The 10,992-nt window shown below is 37.8% G+C and overlaps 1 pseudogene; it reads right to left on the bottom strand.

Moving 5' to 3' along the window:
• Positions 1–219: 219 nt before the first annotated feature.
• The window catches only part of LOC112820070 (phospholipid scramblase 4-like), a 21,964-nt pseudogene continuing 11,191 nt past the window's right edge, over positions 220–10,992 (bottom strand).

The raw sequence follows: 10,992 nt of genomic DNA, 5'->3' as shown, positions 1-10,992 counted from the left end.
TGCTGAGGGATAGAGTACTATTTTGTACCTATTTAAGGAAACAGGTTTCCTTAAATACCTAGCCCAGTATCTTACAAATATTTCATCATACTGCTCTATTTATTTTATAAGTGATATTGTAAACTTCATTTCACTTATGTGTAAAAGTGCACTGAAACAGGATCATTCTGCATTTGGTCCGTCCATATAGAAAAAACTCTTAAAAACATTATTTTACCATCAGGTTACCTCAAAAACAGAATCTGAACCACAGCCATAGGTTGAACATGGCTCAGGCACTCCTATCACATTTTCTTTCTTCTCATTCTGGATGCTATTAACTGCCCTGAGCAGGTTCCAGTGTTCTGCGACAAAGCCAGTGGTGACACCAGGAGGACCACCGCACCTCCAGCTGCAGATGAAGTGATAGAGGGGAGGAAGCTACGCATAGATGTATACCCGTACAGACAACCTAGATGTGTTCTGAAATCCTTTAAGGATTAAGGAAATTGTTGAGAGGGAGAGCCTCCACAGGCCTCTCACACTTCTAAACTACTCTCTGTGTGGGCCAACAATGCAAGGCCCTGACTGCTCTTTCCCTTGGCCATTTCTTAGGGTTGTCATTGGAGGGAGCATCCTTGAGGGATGAAGTCATATTTTCCTTCAGGACACAGGGGAGGCTTGCTTGTCACTTACTATGGAACAGCCAGTTCCTTCTCTAAGTCTACGGTGGGTGTGATTATAAAGGGGATATTTGTGGTGATGGAATTGTCAGTTATCTGCATTGTATGGTGGACACAGGAATTGACACAGGTGATCAAACCTCACAGAACTGAATACACACACACACAGGAATACAAGTAAAATTGGAGAAATGAGAAAAAATCTATCATGAGATAAATGTTCCATAAATTGAGTACATTTGTAATTTTGATTAGCTTTACTACATCATGGCTTACTTTAATCATGGAAGGCTGTATTTATAGGATTTGAGAAGAAAACCCAGCTCATGAATATGAATCCAAAAGGACTAAGGATTAAAGGTGAAGATTCATCTCAAATATTTTTACAAAAATAGTAATGAGAGAGGCTTAAGATACCTGGGAACACCATTCTCTGAACACTGTACTGTCTGCCTGGTACTGTAAAGAACAGTTAACATTTATTTACTATTTAATCCTCAAAGCAATCCTGTGTGACAGGTGCTATTATTACTTCCATCTTATAGGAAATCAAAACACAGAGAAGGTTGTAAATAAATTAACATTTAGTAAGTGCTGGCACTTACCATGTCTTCTAAATATCCCAGGAATCCCATGGGGTATTGTTGTGCATATTTTATGTACAAGAGCACTGAGCCCCAAAGAAGTTAAGTAAATTGCACAATTTAAGTAGGTGACATATCTGGAATTCAAAATTCTGGTGGACCTCTTGCTAAAGCTGCTTCTTTTCCCTGCAGCAAACAACCTTCCTAGAGCTGCACGGGTTGTAGAAGAGGAAGCCAACTGTAACTCAGAACACCTGCTCTCTAGGTCTGGCACTCGGGGGACTGTAACAAGTGCCCTCATCAGGCACTTCATCTTTCTGAGCCACCCTTTCTTTATCTGTGGCCAGGTGTGGACTGGGATGGGGAGTGCAAAGTCATCCAAGGTCTCTTCCAAATCTAAAAGCATTTGATGATGTCTAGCAACATCTTATCTGGGGATATGCAGGTACATTTAGACAAATGTGGTGACTTCTGTTCTAGGTCATAGATACATTTCTAATTCAGCAGACACAACTGACAGAATTGTGGTCACCGAATAAATAACCCTAATTTGTGCCTGAACCCCGAGCTAACATTGGAAGACAAGAAAGAACCCACAAGAAAAAGCCCTCTGTGATTTTCCTTGGGTGAGACGATGTGGTCTCCTTCCTCCCCACTCTCTTCTTTCAGTCTGACCGGCAGAGCCAGTGAAAATCCCCTCCTGTGTCATTCTGGAAGGAGCACAACTGTACTGTGAAGACTTGGATCAGGAAGAAACCAGGATAAGCCCTGCATCCTCTGACCTCTTGCCTGGTGGAGGGACAACTGAGGCAACAGCAGGTGCATCCGAAAGGTCTCTGCATTGTCATGATTTCTCGGTCCACACAGTCCGTTACCCAGAGGACGAAGGGCTTTAGTGTCCGATAAGCATTTCTGGTAACGTCATCTGTGTCCTCAGTTACTATGTAAACCATTTGGTCCAGGTTGTTTTTAATATCATATCTATTATTAGTTTCAAAAGATGTCATCACTATAAAATAAAATGAGAAAGACACTTTATTTTTTTTATGGTATTTTATTATGTTATGTTAGTCACCATACATCATTAGTTTTTGATGTGGTGATCCACGATTCATTGTTTTCGTATAACACCCAGTGCTCCATGCAGTACGTGCCCTCCTTAATACCCATCACCAGGCTAACCCATCCTCCCAACCCCTCCCCTCTAGAACCCTCAGTTTGTTTCTCAGAGTCCATAGTCTTTCATGGTTCGTCTTGCCCTCTGATTCCCCCCCCCTCATGTTTCCCTTCCTTCTCCTAATGTCCTCCCTGCTATTCCTTATGTTCCACAAATAAGTGAAACCATATGATAATTAACTTTCTCTGCTTGACTTATTTCACTTAGCATAATCTCTTCCAGTCCCACCCATGTTGATGTAAAAGTTGGGTATTCATCCTTTCTGATGGCTGAGTAATATTCCATTGCATATATGGACCACATTTTCTTTATCCATTCATCTGTTGAAGGGCATCTCGGCTCTTTCCACAGTTTGGCTATTGCGGACATTGCCACTATGAACACTGGGGTGCATATGGCCCTTCTTTTCACCACATCTGTGTCTTTGGGGTAAATACCCAGGAGTGCAATTGCTGGGTCATAGGGTAGCTCTATTTTTAACTTTTTGAGGCACCTCCACACTGTTTTCCAAAGTGACTAAACCAACTTGCATTCCCACCAACAGTGTAAGAGGGTTCCCCTTTCTCCACAACCACTCCAACATTTATTGTTTCTTGCCTTGTCAATTTTTGCCATTCTAACTGGTGTAAGGTGGTATCTCAATGTGGTTTTGATTTGAATTTCCCTGATGGCTAATGATGATGAACATTTTTTCATGTGTCTGTTAGCCATTTGTATGTCTTCTTTAGAGAAGTGTCTGTTTATGTCTTCTGCCCATTTTTTGACTTGATTATTTGTTTTTTGGGTGTTGAGTTTGAAAATTTCTTTATAGATCTTGGATGTTTTGTTGACTGTTCCCTTTGCTGTGCAGAAGCTTTTTATCTTGATGAAGTCCCAAAAGTTCATTTCTGCTTCTGTTTCCCTAGCCTTTGGAGATGAATCTTGAAAGAAGTTGCTGTGGCCGATGTCAAAGAGGTTACTGCCTGTGTTCTCCTCTAGGATTTTGATGGATTCCTGTCTCACATTGAGGTCTTTCATCCATTTTTGAGTTTATCTTTGTGTATGGTGTTAGAGAATGGTCCAGTTTCATTCTTCTGTATATAGCTGTCCAATTTTCCCAGCACCATTTACTGAAGAGACTATCTTTTTTCCATTGCATATTTTTTCCTGCTTTGTCAAAGACTATTTGACCATAGAGCTGAGGATCAATATCTGGGTTCTCTATTCTGTTCCATTGGTCTATATGTCTGTTGTTGTGCCAGTACCACGCTGTCTTGGTGATCACTGCTTTGTAATATAGTTTGAAATTGGGCAACGTGATGCCCCCAGCTTTGTTTTTCTTTTTCACAATTTCCTTGGTGATTCGGGGTCTTTTCTGATTCCATACAAATTTTAGGATTGTTTGTTCCAGCACTTTGAAAAATGTCATTGGAATTTTGATCGGGATGGCATTAAAGGTATAGATTTCTCTGAGTAGCATAGACATTTTAACAATGTTTATTCTTCCAATCCATGAGCATGGAATGTTTTTCCATCTTTTTGTGTCTTCTTCAATTTGAGAAAGACTCTTTAAATTAGAAGCAGTTAAGATGGGCCTCGAGTATTTGTATTGCATTTCTCAGTGTGTAAACAAAAACAGCTTTTTCAAAATTTCAAAAAGCATGTGCAATTGCTTGGAACATCAAAATATTTTATAACCCTTGTAAGCATTTAAATCCTTTAGGATTTAAAACATTTATTTTAAGCTCAGAGCAAGATGACTTTAAAATGTTTAGTCACATAACGAGAAAGATTGAAAACATCTTTTTTAAGACGATCATGTCTTATATAATACCTGTATTCAGAAAACTTCAGTTTTAAAAATATTTTAATGAAATTACACACTGCATCACAAATGAGTCAACTCATGAAATATGGTAAGATGACCAAGGTCATTGCAAACTGCAAACAGGCAAAAGAACCAAGAAGAGCTGGAGGCCTTACCTACATCAAAGGAATGTGTAAATTTGTTGCTTTAAGGGTCAGGAACAATTTCCTATGAACAGAGGACAAGCTTTATGTTTACTGTGCTCATTTCTTCTTCCTTCCCACAAATCTAGATTCTGCTGGTCCCTCACTAATTCCTTTATTTTCTCTGCTCTTTTGTTACCCCTCATCTATAAAACGTAAATGATGGAGCAGAAAGAGGGAATAAGTGTAATGGTGTTGACAAGATAATATATAAGATCTTTTTCAGTCTAAGATCGAATATTATATGATTTAAGAATAAATAAATAAAATTATAAAAAAATTCCCTTTTTAAGTTGCTAGGACAGTCTTTTCTCTTTGAACCACTAAAAAATGTTCAGTATAATAAGGAACTGGATATTGAATAATGTTGTTTCATATATTGCTGATCATCGCTGAAGTACGCATACTTTCCAGGGGTTCAAAATGCTGAAGAATGTGTATGTTGTCCAATTACTGGGATAGAAAGAAGTAATTAGGGAAGATAGAAATAACAGAATTAAAACAAGTTAACATTAGAAAAGAAATTGATAGAAATTACTACCATGTATCAACTGATTTTTAAAATATCTTTAATGTGAATTAATTAATTATAAATATATTTTATCAAGTGAAATTAACCTATCTGCACCTGATCAGATATAAGGAGAACTAAGTAGGAAAAACACTTTCTTCCAGTTATACTGTAGAAGACTAAAAAATTTAATAATGTTTTTGATAAAATATCAGAAAATCATCTTCCTGCTATAGTAACAGCATCTAAAAGAAGCTGTGTTGACATAGATTGTTTCTAGCTCAGTCTCTACTCACTGATCTCATTGACCCAAACAGACTGGAGGTACTCAGGAAGTTTAGGATGGTTTTACATGGACCAGCCACAGAGAAGGCAATCTTTTCAGTGGCTTAGGGAGAAGGAATCAGCCAGGGTGAACCTCACACAGAAATGTCCAATTTTATATTATTTTACAGGTACCTCTGACAGATTAACATACTGATTCCATTCACTCGAGTTATTAAACACCAAGCTCTCCGTAGCAAAGATATGTGCTACAGTGAGCGCTGTGAATTGTGTAAGACTGTTGAATCACAGATCTGAAACAAATAATGCAACATATTTTAAGAAAAAAGAAAAAGAAGAAGATAGCAGGAGAGGAAGAATGAAGGGGAGTAAGTCAGAGGGGGAGACGAACCAGGAGAGATGATGGACTCTGAAAAACAAACTGAGGGTTCTAGAGGGGAGGAGGGTAGGGGGATGGGTTAGCCTGGTGATGGGTATTAAAGAGGGCACATTCTGCATGGAGCACTGGGTGTTATGAACAAACAATGAATCATGGAACACTACACCAAAACAAATTATGTAATATATGGTGATTAACATAACAATAAAAAAATTAAAAAAAAAAGAAGGAAGCAAAAAAAAAAAAAACCACGAAGCTCTTTCCTAGGTGTTCACTTTTAATAAGGGGAAGGTCCAAGAGGGCAGGAAGCTTATAAATAGGATTGGGGCAAAGGACAAGAAACATTCTGGGAATATGGTCCCTTGAAAGGGGAAATTGGGCATATCATTAGATAGACATTTTATCTTAGTTTTACTTTGGGATTACTCCCAAGATACTTGAACCCTTCTAGTGGAAAAAAAAAAATCTCCTTCAGGACAGACTGATCCAATCTTACACAATTTTCTGTCATTCCTAACTTTCGAACATGGAACATTGAAATGTCACATTTCCTTAAATATTTGTTGAATAAGTTAATGAATAGATTTTGAAATGAATAAAACTGAAAGTGACTTAACTTGGCATGAGTGTTTAATCATGTGCTTAATTATAAGAGGGTGGAAAACACAGTCCATGCTTAATTCAAGATTGTTTTTCTTGTATGAAAACACAGCCGGGGGAGGGGGTCTATACATCTCTTATAATTTTTCAAAAGTGGCCACCAAAATGGTTTACAGTCCTATTTAAAAAATTCCAGGATTTTAAACTCTAGGACTAAAAGATAAAAAAAAAAAATCACTATTTCATAAAATGTCCACGGCTAGGCAAAATAGGCCTAAAGAAATGAAGCCCTTTAACATGGGAATTTACCTAATAAGACTTAGGGCCTATTATGGAGCAGTTCTTTGAAGGGTGGGTGGAGTTGCTGGCAAACTCAAAGAAACCATGTAATCCTGCTGTGATGGACAGAAATTCCTCTGAGGGTTCCTCATACCCTTCATATGAGATCTCAAAAGTCTAGAGAAGATAGAGAAAAGTGACCAGGTATGTGCCTTCCACTCACACCCAAGCAGGCATCTCAACTAAACAGCATCATTACAGTATCTCATACAGGCAGTGGTTCCTGCGTGCCAGGAATTGTATCAGACATTAACTATTCTCAGAACTGCCCAATAGCGTAGGGATAGTTAGTACTATTTTGTAGGTGAAGAAACTGAAACATCGAATAGTTAAGAAAGGTGTTCAAGGTTATGGAACTGGTAGGGAATAAAGACAGAATTAAAAACTATATTGTCTAGCTCTAAACCCAGTTTTATTTTTTATTTGTTTCTGGTTTTGTTTCTTAATTCATCCATTTTGGAAAGGGAAAAGTGAATCCATCATATCCATCATTTAACTTCTGTCAGGATAATGGAAGAAGTAGAGCAATTTTTTTTAACTTTAATAAACAATTTTAAAGCTGTACAATTTTTAAAAGATGGGGAAATGGTCTAGGAGACCCCAGACTTGCAAGGACAGAGTATTTTTATTGTGCAAGTATAAAAAAGATTTTCTAAAATTTATTTACTATAAGCATTCTATAAGCTTCTAAAATAATGAAGGGGTTTACTCTAGCACTTTAATGACTTCATGTGTATATGATAGTTACTTTACAAGGGACAGTTTAGTAAAATTTTTGGCTCCTACAGATTCTAATTTCTTCATCCAGTTGTACTGCATTTCGTATATCATTTCCACAGCAGTGTATCGATAGTTTTCAATGCACAAGATTAATAATATATTGAATTGCAAAGAGGAACTTGTCAACTTCAAGGAATACTTTATTGATTATGTGGGGAGTGAAGTATTGAATTAGAGTCCCTTGCTTATAATGAACTTAAATACCTCCTGTTTCCAAGACAAAAAGGGCCAGGATTACAGAAGAATTTCTAATACTAGTTATATCTCAGTTTCACTAGATAGAATTTTTTGAGTTTACACCATTTGAGTTTACAACCAAATCTGCTTATCCCTCAATTTTATAACCTGGGTTTCAGAGTAGCTTCATAATTTTTATACAGAAGGGATTTAGGGGACCACCACTTTGTGGGAGGGGGCCTCATGGACTTGGCTTGAAGCTATGTGTGCTTGGTAGGCACTTTATGTTTACTTGGTAATAGGTTTTTTATTTTCATTTTATTCCATAGGTTTATTTAATGTTAGATTTGGGTATGACACTTGTCAAGTTCAAGAAGGTCTCTTCCATTTTTTGTTTGCTAAATTTTTTAAAAATTATGAATTTGTTTGAAATTATATATCAGAACTATAATGTATCTTCTAACATGATTGTGAGATTTCCTCCTTTTATCTATTAATAAGATGAATCACATTAATAGAATTTAAGTTAACTTTCTTGAGAATAAACCCAACTTGGTCAATTACAAACTAACCTAAATAAACTTGGTCCTGCATAACCGTTATTGTTTGGTAGACAGCAGTAATCTCTGAAAAGTTTGAGATGGGAGAAGGTTAGCTACTGCCTCACAATCTCCCTACTGGGTATAATGAAAGCATATCTTGGACAAAATTCTGTATACATAGTAACATTTACTAAATCAATATTGGTTAGAAAGTGGATATAAAATTGTTTATACACAGACCTGTACCTCTGAAACAAATAATACATTATATGTTAAAAAAAAAAAAAGAAGATAGCAGGAAGGTAATAGGTTTTTATGAGGGCTGGAGTAGCTGATGAAATTATGGGTGGTGACAGAAAGCAAAGGGCCAAGGCACCTGATGAGTTTTTCACTAAGTGTTCTGTTCCTTCATGATGTCTTTTTTTTTTTTTTAACAGTTTTATTTATTTATGAAGGAGGGAGAGAGCAGGGGGAGGAGAAGGAGAGGGGCAAGCAGACTCCACACTGAGCACAGAGCCCCATGCAGGGCTTCATCTCATGACCCTGAGATCATGACCTGAGCCTAACCGACTGAGCCACCTACGCAGCCCATGTTGTCTTTCTTGGTGCTTACTCTTACTTCCAAGTAAATGACACCCCAATTGGCATTTATGATAGATTTTTTTCTATCCCTATTTTTCTAATTTCCTTCAGGAGGACATCTTGAATATCCTACAACTCAGTCTGAATCCTTTATGAAAGCCATACTCTTCCTACTGAAAATATTCCTATACTTGTGCTCCCCCTTCTCATATCTGACAACAGTATCACTGCTCCTATAGTCTCACAAACTGGACCTGTGTCATCACTGACCCACCATCTTTATCCACTGTATCCAGCCTGTGTCTCTTTTTCTTGGGTCCCCAAGGTCATATTTCATAAGAAAATATTTTGGATTTGTGTGGAATACCTGAGCTAATAAGTATTCCAGACCAGGAGGGCAGTTTGGCACAGGAATTGGCTCTGGCATCCATGCTGTTGGAGCAGACTGATTTAACATTGGACATCTGCCAGGCCGGTACTATATAGGATGAGTGCCACCAGTTGGCTGGTACGAGGGGAAGGTACTAAGCTGACGTAGACTGTAGTATCCTATAAGCAGGCTTCCTGGGTAGTATGCAAGTGGAGGGACAGTAGGTCCTGGGGACTCTTGTGTTCAAAATCAAATGAAAAAATTACACAGGATTGAAACTACAATATATTGAAACTTAGCATGATTTTTTTTTAATTTTCTTTATTTATTTGAGAGAAAGAATGAGAGAGAAAGAGCACATGAGAGGGGGGAGGGTCAGAGGGAGAAGCAGACTCCCTGCCGAGCAGGGAGCCCGATGTGGGACTCGATCCCGGGACTCCAGGATCATGACCCGAGCCGAAGGCAGTCGCCTAAACAACTGAGCCACCCAGGCGCCCTTAGCATGATTTTTTTTACATGGAAATTACATGGGTCACATGACAGCTTCTTGAAAATAGTAAGAGGTTTCATGTTCTGAGGGAAGGGCATACCACGTACCAAAAATGTAGTTAGAGGGTCTTCCAGATTATTAACTCATTTAATCCTCTTAAACTTTCTGAAATAGTTATGCTTACTTCATAAGTGCAAAAACTAAGGTTGAAGAGATGAAGTAATTTGATAGCCTCTCTATGCCCATCTCATATACCCATCTGCTGCAGGGTTAGCAACAGGGCCTGCAAGATATTTAGCACTATGCAAATTTCTATTTTTATATTCTTTATGCTATTGTTAAGTTTACATAGATAGCAACTGATAACACTGGGATTTGAAATCACATTTTACCTTCAAAATGATGACTTGAATACTGCTATATTGTTGCTAGTCCAATCACTTCTTCACATCCTCATCACCTGGTTCTCACACTGCTCTCCTCCAACCAGGGGTCAGTTTAATTTCAACTTGGTCAATGTAAGTAAGATCACAGTCAAGGAAACCAGATTTCTGTAAAGAATCACAATATTTAAGAAGAGAAGCTCTCAAAACCATGAATTAGTATGAGGGTACCACTAATGTATGACTTTAAGTTTTGCTTCTTTTATCAAATGTCTCTCAAAAAAAGCACCCCCAGCATCAGCCAGGATGGATCAGTGTAGTCCTGGTAAGGAGCCTAAACTCCTGCCTAGCAGTAACAAGGAGCACTTCACCCCCTTTGCTGTGCAAGGAAGACTGCTCCCCTGCCATCTGCTGGAGAAACAGGGATCTCACAAGCATTTCACATGCATTGCTAAAAATGTGGAGAATTAACAGCATTTAGATATGAGACTGTCCATACTGCTGAGATGTAGCTGTAGTGTTAAAAAAGTAAAATCTGAATACTTTTATCACCAAATTTGGTGTGTTTTGTTTTACTTTCTTGGATTTAAAATGATTAATTGTTTTATTTACATAAGTAACAGAGCTCTGGTTGACTACATGGGGGCACCTGATAAACTCTTAAGTTATTCCTAGCATTGGAAAGCCTTAACTGAAATTATGTGAGAGGGAGAACCCCAGTTGCCTTTCTCTGGACTTCTAGGAAAGGCCAGAAAAAAATGTAGAAAAGAAAAGCCAAGCCTAGAGCAAAAAAGATCCTCTCCTCCTGATCCCAGGAAAAAGAGATGTTTTTAAAATGTACTGCAGTTGAAAACTAAATAAATAAGGACAATAATTTATTTTTCAGATTTCATTTCAGATCTGTTTTAGCTAAAATTAAATAAAACCAACTCTAAGTTAGCAGAAGAGTCCAGCTGAGACGTGACCTGTAAAACTGGCTGAAGCCTTGATCATATTTGTGTTTTCTTTTTTTAAAAATTTTTTATGTTAATCACCATACATTACATTAGTTTTTGATGTAGTGTTCCATGATTCATTGTTTGTGCATAACACCCAGTGCTCCACGCAGAATGTGCCCTCTTTAATACCCATCACCAGGCTAA

This window comes from Callorhinus ursinus, unplaced genomic scaffold (genome assembly GCF_003265705.2).
Source record: "Callorhinus ursinus isolate GAN/ISIS: 27379988/994484 unplaced genomic scaffold, GSC_fseal_2.0 scaffold1, whole genome shotgun sequence".
NCBI classification, from domain to species: domain Eukaryota; kingdom Metazoa; phylum Chordata; class Mammalia; order Carnivora; family Otariidae; genus Callorhinus; species Callorhinus ursinus.
This window is presented reverse-complemented; position numbering and strand designations above follow the sequence as displayed.